General features: G+C 41.6%; 1 long non-coding RNA gene across 1 annotated transcript; it reads left to right on the forward strand.

The window, feature by feature from the left end:
* The first annotated feature begins 863 nt into the window (after positions 1-863).
* LOC142312283 (uncharacterized) lies at positions 864-11,061 on the forward strand. The gene is made up of 5 exons (XR_012754347.1): positions 864-2,205; positions 2,294-2,454; positions 4,705-7,065; positions 7,154-7,314; positions 9,565-11,061. It is a non-coding gene; the product is annotated as an uncharacterized LOC142312283 (long non-coding RNA).
* The last annotated feature ends 5,756 nt before the right edge of the window (positions 11,062-16,817 follow it).

The raw sequence follows: 16,817 nt of genomic DNA on the forward strand, positions 1-16,817 counted from the left end.
GACTATAACCTCTTGATTCAAATCTATGGGCCAGCTCCTCAGACTGAGTCATAAAACTTGAATCATCGGAGCAAATTCTCCTAACCCTGAGGAACTGGCCGACAGGAATCCCCTTGATGGTATTTTTAGGGTGTGCAGATGATGCCAGTAGTAAGGAATTAGTGGCGGTTGGTTTACGGAAGACCTGAGTGGACAACAAACCGTCCGATGATGCCACAATTTTCAAATCCAAAAAATTGATTTCACGGCCATACTCAAATGTGAGTTTGATATTTAGATTGTTTTGATTCAAACTCTGCATGAATTCCTGTAAACCAACCACATCACCCTCCCAAATAAACCACACATCATCTATATACCTGATCCAATTCAAAACCTGATGAGTACATAGATTGTTGTCACTCACAAAAATCTGCCGCTCCCACGCCCCCAAAAAAAGGTTGGCGTAGGATGGTGCACAGCAGGCACCCATGGCAGTACCCTGGGTTTGTAGATACACCTTTCCATTGAATATGAAGATGTTATGTGTCAGTATATACTCAAGTAAGACTAAAATCAAGTCCGCCGTGGGACGTGCAATATTACTAGACTCAAGGTACCAAGAGACAGCCCTCAGACCATCCGGATGCCTAATGGAGGTATATAGAGATTCAATGTCAGCAGACACCATCATCATATTATCCTCCAGGTGAATCCCATCCAGACGTCTGAGCGCTGCCGTGGTATCCTGAATGTAAGATGGTAACTCACATACCAACGGCTTCAAATAATAGTCAATTATCATCGTTATCATAGATGGTTTGTTGCTGCACATTGTATGTTTCTAAGTGTCATGAATTCTATGTAAATCTGTGAGCCTGAGCAGGCTCTGCTGACACCACCTTGTGCGTTCATTAATTTATACTGCATTCAATGGAATTGATTCGTGCTTAGGGAACCTCCATACTCTTTTATTTATTTATTCTTATGAGTACAGATTATTCATGGAGGAACCCTGCATGAAAAAATCTATGCACTGCAGATGAAAAAACGCAGGTGGAACCGCAGAGTCTGCTCTTGGTCCATATGGCATATGATACTTGTCTTAAATTATATATGTGGAGATTTGTGCAGCAATGAATATGGTATACTGGTATTAATAATTGGTATAATCACTAGATTCATTTAATATTTGGTTTTTGGCTGTAATCAGATATACATTTACCTGCCTGGGTGTAAATATCCCAGTTACTAATATAGGGATCTAATTATGTGCCTGTCCGTGCCTCTCTTTTATACGGTACCTTTTTTGCTAAAATATTTTAAAAAAATATGTTTAAATAAAGATTGATTTTATTGAAAAATGGCGTTACTCCTTAATTTGGTCATCTAGGGATGTCCAATAAATGTGTATAAATCATGTATCTTGGAGTGCTAGTAGGTAACTAATAGGACATGAGGTTGTTAATTGTATATTTTTGCTGTTTTTTGAACAGTTGGTCCCATTCCACAATGGATTTCAAAGCCAGGGAAACCAGCTGGCTGTCCAAAGCCTCTACTATATTTAGCAAGGGTACCGGTGTGATTTTACCCCAGTCATCATGCAAAGATAGTATCAAGAGATACAGGAATGTTTTACATAAAAAAACAAAAATTTGGTGGACAAGTAACTCCCTTGAGCGATATTGTGAGCAAGAAATCATCCCCCGGGGTCTTAGGATTCATTTATATCCTAGCTTTGATCTGGAGCAGGAAGATTTGATCCTAAGATGGCAGAAGGCTGCTGCAAAATGTTCGTTTGAATTTATGAAAATTATAAACGAAAAGAATAAAATTACCTTGCTTAAATTAGAGGAGGAGATAAAGGAACTTGAGGAGGGCCTTCAAAAAGATCTATCTAAGGATGACCTACAAGAACTTTTTGCGAGCCTGGATAAGGATTTTGAACGGTGGGAGAAGGAGATCAGCACTGATAAATTGAAAAAATATCAGCGCGATATCCAAGATTTTGAGAGTAAAAAAATTTATAAATGGCAGATAAAGAAGGAATCCAAGATGGCTACTTCCAGATTTGCCTCTAATCAATCGTTGAATTCTGCATCTGAGAGCAATGTGTCTACAAGCGGCTCAGAAGGTCCCAGAGATCCCTCATATAATGGATACAGAGGGAAACGTAAAGGATATGATATCTTCAATCCGAGGGACAAACGTAAGGATGGGCCGCAGGTAATTAATCTTTCTCAACACATGCTCTCAGATGTACAAATTTCTTTATTAGAAAAGGGATTAACTTTTTCCCCTTCTAATCCCCTAGACGCGTTCACAGCGGTGAAAGATATTCACCTTTTTTCAAGAAAAATCCTGCTTAAAAAATTGCATCATAAGACTCAAGCTTCTGATATCTTCACCACTAGGGAGGAGCAAGAGGCACTTTCAATTTTACAATCTTTGGAGGAGGAGAGCTCAGAGAATGAGGTTGGTAATTTCCCGTTACAGCTTATGAATAAATCTAAAAAATTCCCAAGCTTGAGTATTTGTCCGGCCTTAGAGGTGTTTACGAAAATGGTCTCTCAAGAAATTGAAGAGTTGGCCGCCTCACCTTCACCAGCCCGGAATCTTACTAAAGATGAGTGGGCTGGTTTGAAAGAGTTACAATCCTGGCGGGATGTCATTATCAAGCCAGCTGATAAAGGCGGCAACCTTGTTATTTGGCCGTGTGACAAGTATGAAGAGCAGGCTAACAAATTGTTGGGAGATACTAAATGTTACCGGAAATTACCATATAATCCCACCTCTACTTTTCATAGCTCTTTAGTTGTGATCTTGGAACAAGCATATGACAAGGGAATTATTCCCAAAAAATTCCTTGATACTGTTAAGAAACTTCATCCACGTCTCCCGGCTTTGTACCTGATTCCAAAAATTCACAAGGATCCAATTAATCCCCCTGGCAGACCCATAATATCTGGGAATGGTAGCCTCATTGAATTGGTGTGTCAAGTAATTGACTATTATTTGAAGCCGTTGGTATGTGAGTTACCATCTTACATTCAGGATACCACGGCAGCGCTCAGACGTCTGGATGGGATTCACCTGGAGGATAATATGATGATGGTGTCTGCTGACATTGAATCTCTATATACCTCCATTAGGCATCCGGATGGTCTGAGGGCTGTCTCTTGGTACCTTGAGTCTAGTAATATTGCACGTCCCACGGCGGACTTGATTTTAGTCTTACTTGAGTATATACTGACACATAACATCTTCATATTCAATGGAAAGGTGTATCTACAAACCCAGGGTACTGCCATGGGTGCCTGCTGTGCACCATCCTACGCCAACCTTTTTTTGGGGGCGTGGGAGCGGCAGATTTTTGTGAGTGACAACAATCTATGTACTCATCAGGTTTTGAATTGGATCAGGTATATAGATGATGTGTGGTTTATTTGGGAGGGTGATGTGGTTGGTTTACAGGAATTCATGCAGAGTTTGAATCAAAACAATCTAAATATCAAACTCACATTTGAGTATGGCCGTGAAATCAATTTTTTGGATTTGAAAATTGTGGCATCATCGGACGGTTTGTTGTCCACTCAGGTCTTCCGTAAACCAACCGCCACTAATTCCTTACTACTGGCATCATCTGCACACCCTAAAAATACCATCAAGGGGATTCCTGTCGGCCAGTTCCTCAGGGTTAGGAGAATTTGCTCCGATGATTCAAGTTTTATGACTCAGTCTGAGGAGCTGGCCCATAGATTTGAATCAAGAGGTTATAGTCGGAGGACAATAAGGCATGGTTTTAGGAGAGCAGTGGGGTCGTCCAGAAACTCTCTCCTTTTTTCCAACACGGTGAAAACAACAAATAATGACCAGACAGTGCGTCTTATTACCACTTACAATAATAAGTGGGATAAAATGAGGACAGTAGTCCAGAAACATTGGAATATTTTACTGACGGATCCGGTTCTAAAAAGAATTCTCCCATTATGACCATCTATTGTGGCTAAACGTGGTAAAAACTTGAGGGACATGCTTGTTCATAGTAATTATGAACCATTTCAAACAAGCATGTCCAGCCAACCATTGCCAGTTGGTTTTTTCCCATGTGGCCTTTGCAAGGCGTGTGCCAATCTTGTTAAGTCCAAGAAGTTTCACAATTTTGATGGATCACGTGAGTTCGATATTAGACATCGGATCACGTGTTCCTCAAAAGGTGTGATTTACAGGATTGAATGCCCATGCAAAAGGGTATATATTGGACTTACCACGAGGGAGTTGAAAATTAGAATTCGTGAGCACTGTCTGGACATTGAGAAAGCTAAAAGCATCACCGATGAAAATTTGTTAAAAACCATTCCAAGACATTATAAAAAGTATCATGGATGTAATTCCTCCTTGTTGAAAGCGAAAGGTATTGATTTAGTGTCTCTCGGTACCAGAGGGGGGGATCTTGGTAAGCTTCTTGCCCAGGTTGAAAGTAAGTGGATTTATAGGCTGGGAACCTTGACTCCTAATGGGCTGAACGAAAATATGGGATTTTCAGCCTTCCTGTAATCAACCTGGTTGTATCCAAAAAAGAGGGAGGTTTTCTGAGGTGTTTGTTCTCATGATATTTTGTAGTTTCTTGTGTCTCTTGTATCCTTCGCGTATGGATGCCTGGGTTTTAGTTAGATGTGTTTGGTGGGTTTTGTTTTTTATTATTTTAATCGTTTATTTTTTTAGTTCATTTAGGTCACCATATATTCGGGTTAATTTCACCAATGGAGTGTGCTGTTTCTACATGTCCTGGGAAGGTTTCGTGTGATGACCGTTGATGTCTAGGGGAAGGAGCTACTCTTTCAAGTCGTCCGACAGGATCATTATATATTATATGAACAAGTGTTATGGAGTAGTGTTCTCTTTAATTATTTTGTATTGACTGTATGTTATAATGGGGTGTTTTCTCTAGAATTTGTAAATCCATTTATGACTGTATAATAATATGATCTCCTCCTATGTAAAGACGTGCCCTTGACTGTATAGGTCTCTATCATATTGATTGTATGTTATAATGGGGTGTTTTTTGTAAAATTATATATCTTTGCATAATAATATGGTTCCCTTCTATTTAATGATGTGCCTTTTTGCAGTCGATTGCATAGTTTTTCTGACAATAAGTTTTTTGAATGATCGAAATCTTCCTGTCCTGTTGTGTGTATTATTTTCTAAGTATCACAGATTACCCAGTGCGCATGACTCCTACTGCTGCCGACTGACCGTCACACATCGCGTCAGATAGCGTGCTGTGGTTGCCATGACTCACCACCGTGTGGGTCATGACGTCACGGTCACGTGATCGCGATCCGTGGGAGGTCTCTTTTCAAGCGTCCGTAGCAACTGCAGTCATGCGCCGCTAATGGGATTAGTCTGTTTCCTGGTGTGACGTTTGAATGCAATCAGGTTTTGGCACCTCTTATTGGTTATCTGATGTTTATAATCTGCTCGCCCCTCACCTCTGACACGCTCCTTGAGAAAGCTGTTTGTGAAACACGTGTCGGAGTGCGAGGGTCACGGCAGGATACTTCCCAGTCAGGTGATGTAATATTATGATATTATCATGTATTTTGTCAGCCTAATTATACTAATCTCTAGTTGATTTTTGGACTTGCATGGTCTGTGCGGTCGTTATCATAGATGGTTTGTTGCTGCACATTGTATGTTTCTAAGTGTCATGAATTCTATGTAAATCTGTGAGCCTGAGCAGGCTCTGCTGACACCACCTTGTGCGTTCATTAATTTATACTGCATTCAATGGAATTGATTCGTGCTTAGGGAACCTCCATACTCTTTTATTTATTTATTCTTATGAGTACAGATTATTCATGGAGGAACCCTGCATGAAAAAATCTATGCACTGCAGATGAAAAAACGCAGGTGGAACCGCAGAGTCTGCTCTTGGTCCATATGGCATATGATACTTGTCTTAAATTATATATGTGGAGATTTGTGCAGCAATGAATATGGTATACTGGTATTAATAATTGGTATAATCACTAGATTCATTTAATATTTGGTTTTTGGCTGTAATCAGATATACATTTACCTGCCTGGGTGTAAATATCCCAGTTACTAATATAGGGATCTAATTATGTGCCTGTCCGTGCCTCTCTTTTATACGGTACCTTTTTTGCTAAAATATTTTAAAAAAATATGTTTAAATAAAGATTGATTTTATTGAAAAATGGCGTTACTCCTTAATTTGGTCATCTAGGGATGTCCAATAAATGTGTATAAATCATGTATCTTGGAGTGCTAGTAGGTAACTAATAGGACATGAGGTTGTTAATTGTATATTTTTGCTGTTTTTTGAACAGTTGGTCCCATTCCACAATGGATTTCAAAGCCAGGGAAACCAGCTGGCTGTCCAAAGCCTCTACTATATTTAGCAAGGGTACCGGTGTGATTTTACCCCAGTCATCATGCAAAGATAGTATCAAGAGATACAGGAATGTTTTACATAAAAAAACAAAAATTTGGTGGACAAGTAACTCCCTTGAGCGATATTGTGAGCAAGAAATCATCCCCCGGGGTCTTAGGATTCATTTATATCCTAGCTTTGATCTGGAGCAGGAAGATTTGATCCTAAGATGGCAGAAGGCTGCTGCAAAATGTTCGTTTGAATTTATGAAAATTATAAACGAAAAGAATAAAATTACCTTGCTTAAATTAGAGGAGGAGATAAAGGAACTTGAGGAGGGCCTTCAAAAAGATCTATCTAAGGATGACCTACAAGAACTTTTTGCGAGCCTGGATAAGGATTTTGAACGGTGGGAGAAGGAGATCAGCACTGATAAATTGAAAAAATATCAGCGCGATATCCAAGATTTTGAGAGTAAAAAAATTTATAAATGGCAGATAAAGAAGGAATCCAAGATGGCTACTTCCAGATTTGCCTCTAATCAATCGTTGAATTCTGCATCTGAGAGCAATGTGTCTACAAGCGGCTCAGAAGGTCCCAGAGATCCCTCATATAATGGATACAGAGGGAAACGTAAAGGATATGATATCTTCAATCCGAGGGACAAACGTAAGGATGGGCCGCAGGTAATTAATCTTTCTCAACACATGCTCTCAGATGTACAAATTTCTTTATTAGAAAAGGGATTAACTTTTTCCCCTTCTAATCCCCTAGACGCGTTCACAGCGGTGAAAGATATTCACCTTTTTTCAAGAAAAATCCTGCTTAAAAAATTGCATCATAAGACTCAAGCTTCTGATATCTTCACCACTAGGGAGGAGCAAGAGGCACTTTCAATTTTACAATCTTTGGAGGAGGAGAGCTCAGAGAATGAGGTTGGTAATTTCCCGTTACAGCTTATGAATAAATCTAAAAAATTCCCAAGCTTGAGTATTTGTCCGGCCTTAGAGGTGTTTACGAAAATGGTCTCTCAAGAAATTGAAGAGTTGGCCGCCTCACCTTCACCAGCCCGGAATCTTACTAAAGATGAGTGGGCTGGTTTGAAAGAGTTACAATCCTGGCGGGATGTCATTATCAAGCCAGCTGATAAAGGCGGCAACCTTGTTATTTGGCCGTGTGACAAGTATGAAGAGCAGGCTAACAAATTGTTGGGAGATACTAAATGTTACCGGAAATTACCATATAATCCCACCTCTACTTTTCATAGCTCTTTAGTTGTGATCTTGGAACAAGCATATGACAAGGGAATTATTCCCAAAAAATTCCTTGATACTGTTAAGAAACTTCATCCACGTCTCCCGGCTTTGTACCTGATTCCAAAAATTCACAAGGATCCAATTAATCCCCCTGGCAGACCCATAATATCTGGGAATGGTAGCCTCATTGAATTGGTGTGTCAAGTAATTGACTATTATTTGAAGCCGTTGGTATGTGAGTTACCATCTTACATTCAGGATACCACGGCAGCGCTCAGACGTCTGGATGGGATTCACCTGGAGGATAATATGATGATGGTGTCTGCTGACATTGAATCTCTATATACCTCCATTAGGCATCCGGATGGTCTGAGGGCTGTCTCTTGGTACCTTGAGTCTAGTAATATTGCACGTCCCACGGCGGACTTGATTTTAGTCTTACTTGAGTATATACTGACACATAACATCTTCATATTCAATGGAAAGGTGTATCTACAAACCCAGGGTACTGCCATGGGTGCCTGCTGTGCACCATCCTACGCCAACCTTTTTTTGGGGGCGTGGGAGCGGCAGATTTTTGTGAGTGACAACAATCTATGTACTCATCAGGTTTTGAATTGGATCAGGTATATAGATGATGTGTGGTTTATTTGGGAGGGTGATGTGGTTGGTTTACAGGAATTCATGCAGAGTTTGAATCAAAACAATCTAAATATCAAACTCACATTTGAGTATGGCCGTGAAATCAATTTTTTGGATTTGAAAATTGTGGCATCATCGGACGGTTTGTTGTCCACTCAGGTCTTCCGTAAACCAACCGCCACTAATTCCTTACTACTGGCATCATCTGCACACCCTAAAAATACCATCAAGGGGATTCCTGTCGGCCAGTTCCTCAGGGTTAGGAGAATTTGCTCCGATGATTCAAGTTTTATGACTCAGTCTGAGGAGCTGGCCCATAGATTTGAATCAAGAGGTTATAGTCGGAGGACAATAAGGCATGGTTTTAGGAGAGCAGTGGGGTCGTCCAGAAACTCTCTCCTTTTTTCCAACACGGTGAAAACAACAAATAATGACCAGACAGTGCGTCTTATTACCACTTACAATAATAAGTGGGATAAAATGAGGACAGTAGTCCAGAAACATTGGAATATTTTACTGACGGATCCGGTTCTAAAAAGAATTCTCCCATTACGACCATCTATTGTGGCTAAACGTGGTAAAAACTTGAGGGACATGCTTGTTCATAGTAATTATGAACCATTTCAAACAAGCATGTCCAGCCAACCATTGCCAGTTGTTTTTTTCCCATGTGGCCTTTGCAAGGCGTGTGCCAATCTTGTTAAGTCCAAGAAGTTTCACAATTTTGATGGATCACGTGAGTTCGATATTAGACATCGGATCACGTGTTCCTCAAAAGGTGTGATTTACAGGATTGAATGCCCATGCAAAAGGGTATATATTGGACTTACCACGAGGGAGTTGAAAATTAGAATTCGTGAGCACTGTCTGGACATTGAGAAAGCTAAAAGCATCACCGATGAAAATTTGTTAAAAACCATTCCAAGACATTATAAAAAGTATCATGGATGTAATTCCTCCTTGTTGAAAGCGAAAGGTATTGATTTAGTGTCTCTCGGTACCAGAGGGGGGGATCTTGGTAAGCTTCTTGCCCAGGTTGAAAGTAAGTGGATTTATAGGCTGGGAACCTTGACTCCTAATGGGCTGAACGAAAATATGGGATTTTCAGCCTTCCTGTAATCAACCTGGTTGTATCCAAAAAAGAGGGAGGTTTTCTGAGGTGTTTGTTCTCATGATATTTTGTAGTTTCTTGTGTCTCTTGTATCCTTCGCGTATGGATGCCTGGGTTTTAGTTAGATGTGTTTGGTGGGTTTTGTTTTTTATTATTTTAATCGTTTATTTTTTTAGTTCATTTAGGTCACCATATATTCGGGTTAATTTCACCAATGGAGTGTGCTGTTTCTACATGTCCTGGGAAGGTTTCGTGTGATGACCGTTGATGTCTAGGGGAAGGAGCTACTCTTTCAAGTCGTCCGACAGGATCATTATATATTATATGAACAAGTGTTATGGAGTAGTGTTCTCTTTAATTATTTTGTATTGACTGTATGTTATAATGGGGTGTTTTCTCTAGAATTTGTAAATCCATTTATGACTGTATAATAATATGATCTCCTCCTATGTAAAGACGTGCCCTTGACTGTATAGGTCTCTATCATATTGATTGTATGTTATAATGGGGTGTTTTTTGTAAAATTATATATCTTTGCATAATAATATGGTTCCCTTCTATTTAATGATGTGCCTTTTTGCAGTCGATTGCATAGTTTTTCTGACAATAAGTTTTTTGAATGATCGAAATCTTCCTGTCCTGTTGTGTGTATTATTTTCTAAGTATCACAGATTACCCAGTGCGCATGACTCCTACTGCTGCCGACTGACCGTCACACATCGCGTCAGATAGCGTGCTGTGGTTGCCATGACTCACCACCGTGTGGGTCATGACGTCACGGTCACGTGATCGCGATCCGTGGGAGGTCTCTTTTCAAGCGTCCGTAGCAACTGCAGTCATGCGCCGCTAATGGGATTAGTCTGTTTCCTGGTGTGACGTTTGAATGCAATCAGGTTTTGGCACCTCTTATTGGTTATCTGATGTTTATAATCTGCTCGCCCCTCACCTCTGACACGCTCCTTGAGAAAGCTGTTTGTGAAACACGTGTCGGAGTGCGAGGGTCACGGCAGGATACTTCCCAGTCAGGTGATGTAATATTATGATATTATCATGTATTTTGTCAGCCTAATTATACTAATCTCTAGTTGATTTTTGGACTTGCATGGTCTGTGCGGTCGTTATCATAGATGGTTTGTTGCTGCACATTGTATGTTTCTAAGTGTCATGAATTCTATGTAAATCTGTGAGCCTGAGCAGGCTCTGCTGACACCACCTTGTGCGTTCATTAATTTATACTGCATTCAATGGAATTGATTCGTGCTTAGGGAACCTCCATACTCTTTTATTTATTTATTCTTATGAGTACAGATTATTCATGGAGGAACCCTGCATGAAAAAATCTATGCACTGCAGATGAAAAAACGCAGGTGGAACCGCAGAGTCTGCTCTTGGTCCATATGGCATATGATACTTGTCTTAAATTATATATGTGGAGATTTGTGCAGCAATGAATATGGTATACTGGTATTAATAATTGGTATAATCACTAGATTCATTTAATATTTGGTTTTTGGCTGTAATCAGATATACATTTACCTGCCTGGGTGTAAATATCCCAGTTACTAATATAGGGATCTAATTATGTGCCTGTCCGTGCCTCTCTTTTATACGGTACCTTTTTTGCTAAAATATTTTAAAAAAATATGTTTAAATAAAGATTGATTTTATTGAAAAATGGCGTTACTCCTTAATTTGGTCATCTAGGGATGTCCAATAAATGTGTATAAATCATATATTTTTCTACGTCTATATTTATTTATTTAATTAGTACGCCTATATATAGCCTCTGAATTCCCATATACTACCCTTTGTCCTATTGTACTATTGTCTGAAAAACTATGATTAATTAATATTGTTAGCACAATTGTTAGCACAGTTAGCGCTTTGCTTGGTTACCCTATATTTACCTTGGTTACCAGCGTCCGCAGCTTCTAGAAGCCGACTCCCTGCTAATGTAGCCAAGGTACACATCGGGTAACTATAAGCAAAGCGCTTTGCTTAGTAACCCGATGTGTACTATGGTTACCAAGCACAGCGTCGTTACACGGGTTGCTGGTGGCTGATCTCTGATCGCTGTGGAGATCTGCCTGATTTACAGCTCACCAGCGGACCATGTAGCGACGCTCCAGCGATCCCTGCCAAGTCAGATCGCTGGTGGGATCGCTGGAGCGTCGCTAAGTGTGACATTACCTTTACAGTATGGAGCGCTGATGACATTGAGCTCATTGTTCTGTTTTATTAGAAATTGCTTGCTCATCAGTTTAAGGTAAACAGTTTGAAGGGGGATGGGGTTGTAACAGTTTGTCATCCTAGTTGGCCTAAAGGCCACGTCTCACTAAGCAACATCGCTAGCAACATCGCTGCTGAGGCATGACTTTTGTGACGCAACAGCGATGTTGCTAGCGATGTCGCTGTGTGTGACATGCAGCAACAACCTGGCCCCTGCTGTGAGGTCGCTGGTTGTTGCTGAATGTCCTGGACCATTTTTTAGTTGTTGCTCTCCCACTGTGAAGCACACATCGCTGTGTGTGACAGCAAGAGAGCAACAACTGAATGTGCAGTGAGCAGGGAGCCGGCTTCTGCGGACGCTGGTAACAAAGGTAAATATCGGGTAACCAAGAAGCCCTTTCCTTGGTTACCCGATATTTACCTTCGTTACCAGCGTCCGCCGCTCTCACGCTGCCAGTGCCGGCTCCCTGCTCCCTGCACACATAGCCAGACTACACATCGTGTAATTAACCCGATGTGTACTCTGGCTAGGAGTGCAGGGAGCCAGCGCTAAGCGGTGTGCGCTGGTAACCAAGGTAAATATCGGGTTGGATACCCGATATTTACCTTAGTTACCAAGCGCAGCATCCCTTCCACGCGTCGCTGCTGGCTGGGGGCTGGTCACTGGTGAGATCTGCCTGTTTGACAGCTCACCAGCAACCCGTGTAGCGACGCTGCAGCGATCCCTGCCAGGTCAGGTTGCTGGTGGGATCGCTGGAGCGTCGATTACTGTGAGGGTACCTTAATGTAACCAGGTCTGCAGTAGGATTCATTGTCCTACCTCTGGTGGAGGGTTGTGAGTCTTTTGATCCCCTCTGCAGGGGGCTTCCCTAGTACACAATCCTACAGACAGGGCCTGAGACTGGGCTTCTGGAACCTTCATACCCTAACATACATGTAGAAAATATCTAATGAGGTGGGTGTGATGAATACTTCTGTTCATCCAGGGGACTGATCCTAGGAGAGAAAGAACAATATTTGGTCAGTTAGGCAATTGGTGCTATGAGGTACAGGAGCAAGGATCTGTTGCTGCGGCAATGTCCTGTGCCTATGAATGGACTACACACTGTGTGCAGAATTACTAGGAAAGTTGTATTTTAGAGGATTTTTTTTATTATTGATCAACAACTATGTTTTCAATCAAACCAAAACCACGACGATATATCGGTAGCGATGTCGCAGCATGTAAAGCACCTTTATGTTCTCAATCCACCCAAAAGACTGAAAAATATCAAAGCTTAATATTTTTGGAAGTTGGAGTGGGTTTTTTTTAGATTTGGCTATCTTAGGAGGATATCTGTTTTTGCAGATAACTATTACTGTGTAGAATTATAGGCAACTTAATATAAACAAAATATATTCCCATCCCACTTGTTTATTTTCACCAGGTAAATCAATATAACTGCACAAAATTTAGAAGTAAACATTTCTGACATGCAAAAACAAAACCCCAAAAAATTAGTGACCAATATAGCCACCTTTCTTTATGATGACACTCAACAGCCTACAATCCATAGATTCTGTCAGTTGCTTGATTTGTTTACGATCAACATTGCATGCAGCAGCCACCACAGCCTCCAGACACTGTTCCGAGAGGTGTACTGTTTTCCCTCCCTGTAGATCTCACATTTTATGAGGGACCACCAGTTCTCTATGAGGTTCAGTTCAGGTGAACAAGGGAGCCATGTCATTATTTTTTCATCTTTTAGACCTTTACTGGCCAGCCACGCTGTGGAGTAGTTGGGTGCCTGTGATGGAGCATTGTCCTGCATGAAAATCATGATTTTCTTGAACGATACCAACTTCGTCCTGTGCCACTGCTTGAAGAAGTTGTCTTTCAGAAACTGGCAGTAGGTCTGGGAGTTGAGCTTCACTCCATCCTCAACCCGAAAAGGTGCCACAAGTTCATCTTTGATGATACCAGCTCATACCAGTACCCAGTGGCGTAACTAGAGTTTGATGGGCCCTGATGCGAAATTTGGACCGGGGCCCCCCCTCCACGTACCCCGACACTTAGGGTATGGGATAATGACACTGACACTCGGGGTACAGGATAATGACGCTGACACTTGGCTTTTACCCACAGCACCCAGGTTTCCCATGATCTGAAACCCCTCTATCAGCACCCAACTTTGCTTGAAAGAAAGTTGCCTAATAATTAAGCACACTTATATAGGGTGTTTATGTCATTACATGACTCCCATCCTCATTACAGAAATGCACATAACCTGATTTACTTAATTGGTAGTTGGCTCTCAAGCCTATACAGCTTGGAATAGAACAACATGTATAAAAAGTATCCTGTGATCAAAATACTTATTTGCCTAATAATTTTGCACACAGTGTAGAGATTGGCGCTGCATACATGTGCTACAGTAATGATATGAGCATAAGGACTGTTATCCTGGTCAGAGATGGATAAATGTGCTACGGATGAGAAATCCATTGTCTGGATTTGAGGAACTATCCTAAGGATGATTGTTGTCAGCTGGAGCTGAATACACGTGCTACGTTCATGACGTCTGTCGTCTGGTGGAGCATAAGGACTGCTGTTGCTGACTGGAGCTGGATACACATGCTATGGGAGTGGTGTCCATCGTCTAGAGGAGCATAGGCTGTGACTGCAGAACATACACATTCGATTAACGTCAGATGAAACCGCTGATTTCAGGGGTAATTGGTTGACTATGTAATATATATGGTGCCTCCCGACTGATTATTTCAAGGCATGAAGAATTTCTGAAGCTGATCTGTTTGTGTCCGCTGGAGATAATCCTCAGCTAGAGGAGTCTGACATTGACTCTCTCTTAGAGACCACAGGAAATATCGCTGAGTAGAATGGTTGTGCGTATGGGGAGTAGGGAGAAATATACATCAGCTGAATAATGGTTCAGCCAGCAGTTATTTAATGTGTATGGGGCCGTTAGTGTTACACTGAGAGGGGGATAATACTCTGCACTACAGTAGTGCAGTGTATGTCCCGAGCAATCTGAGGCTTGTATGTTGTCTCATTGCAGTAATTACGATTGTTGAAAAAAGTCTAAAAAAGTTTTAAGTGAAAAATAGACTCATAGTTTTAGCAAGAAAGAAAGAGAATATTTTCCATTCTTGATGAAAACAGAGAGAAGGCAATTTCCATATATTTGAGGTAAATGAAAATCAGCGGCCATTATTTTTCTTATTTGAGAGAAACAGAGAGAGAAAAAAAAGAGATTGAGAGAATGAGAGGGAGAGAAAGAAAGAAAGCCAATATCATATTATCTGAGGCACTGAGATGGGGAGGCCTCTGTTCTCCATTGACAGCTATCAGTATATATCACCATGACAACCGGGGCCAAACAATTGTTTTCTAGAACAATGTCCTTAAAATTATAAAGAGAAAAACAAACAAGATAAAATACAACTACACTGACTAAAAAGATAAAAAGTTCTCCTAGAATAACGTCCCCAGAATGTCTCCATAAGGCTATGTGCGCACAGTGCGTTTTTCGCGGCGTTTTTGCACGTTTTTCGGGTGCGTTTTTGGCCTTAAAACTGCAGGACTTTGCTTCCCCAGCAAAGTCTATGAGTTTTCATTTTTGCTGTCCACACACACTTGTTTTTTTTACCTGCGTTTTTGAGTTAAAAAAAAAAAAAATGGACGTCAGTTCTTTCCTGCGTTTTCCGCCCATGCAATGCATTGGAAAAACGCAGCAAAACGCAGAGATCAAAAACGCGGCAAAACGCAGCCAAAAACGCACCAAATCGCGGCAAAAACGCATGCGTTTTTTGATGCGTTTTTTCGACGCAGGTGCGTTTTTGTGCGTTTTTAGCGGCCAAAAATGCACAAAAACGCAGCGTCAAAAAGATGCAGTGTGCGAACTTAGCCTAAGGCTACGTGCACACACTGCGTTTTTTTTGACGCTGCGTTTTTGTGCGGTTTTTAGCGCTAAAAACGCACAAAAATGCAGCGTCTTTAAAAAAACGCATGAAAAAACGCATACCGCGTTTTGCTGCGTTTTTGCTCACTGCGTTTTTCTATCAGTGAACATTGCCATTAAAGATTGTTTAAAAAAAAAAAGGAAAAAAAAAAAAAGGTCTGATGTCATTTCCTTCTTCCATATGTTCTTCATTCTCCACTAGTGCATGCAGGAGAGCAGACCGCTGCAGAACTACAAGGCTCAGCATGCTCCATCCAGGACTGTATGCTGGAGGGAGAGTTAGGGGGAGCAGACCTACAAGGCTCAGCATACTCCATCCACTAGTGTATGCAGGAGAGCAGACAGCAGCTGCAGAACTACAAGGCTCAGAATCCTCCATCCAATAGTGTATGCAGGAGAGCAGACAGCAGCTGTCGAACTACAAGGCTCAGCATCCTCCTTCCAGGACTGTATGCAGGATTTCTTTGCCCCCCCCCCCCCAAACAAAAAAAATGACGTGGGCTTCGCCATATTTTTGTATGCTAGCCGGGTACAGCAGGCAGGTATGGGCTGCCTCCAACCCCCAGCTGGGTCTGGGGGGAAACATGCTAAGTTGGATAGGTTCTCTATATAGTGCACCGTTGGCATGTGTTCGGGTTAATGGAGTGCTTTCCGATCGCCAATGGCACTCGACAGGGTTGCCCGCTTTCCCCAATGTTATTCATACTCACATTAGAGTCCCTACTGCGACACATCCGGATGAACACGAGCATTAAGGGACCGGAGATCGGGGGCGTGACTCATAAGATAGCAGCCTTCGCGGATGATCTATTATTTTTTATCACTGACCCAGCCAAATCGCTCCCAATGCTAATGCAAGAATTCAATCGTTACTCCCTCCTCTCCAACTTCAAGGTCAACTTGTCTAAAATCAGAGGCACTGGGCGTCAACCTACCCTCGGAGGTAGTTTCGCAGCTGCGGGGAGCCTCTGATATTCAGCGGGCTCCTCAGTACCTGCGTTACTTGGGACTCAAATTGTCGGCCGACGTGAGCTCCTTTTTCCAGTTGAACTTTACCCCTCTTCTCCAAAAAATTAAAGAAGACTGTAAAACCTGGTCAATGGGCACTTTCACGTGGTTCGGACGGGCCGTGACTTTTAAGATTAACATATTTCCGAGACTGTTATACCTCCTTCAGACCCTGCCCATCGGGATCCCCAGGTCATTCTTTAGAGAAGTTTCCTCTCTACAAACGAAGTTCC

Source organism: Anomaloglossus baeobatrachus, chromosome 5 (genome assembly GCF_048569485.1).
Source record: "Anomaloglossus baeobatrachus isolate aAnoBae1 chromosome 5, aAnoBae1.hap1, whole genome shotgun sequence".
NCBI lineage: Eukaryota > Metazoa > Chordata > Amphibia > Anura > Aromobatidae > Anomaloglossus > Anomaloglossus baeobatrachus.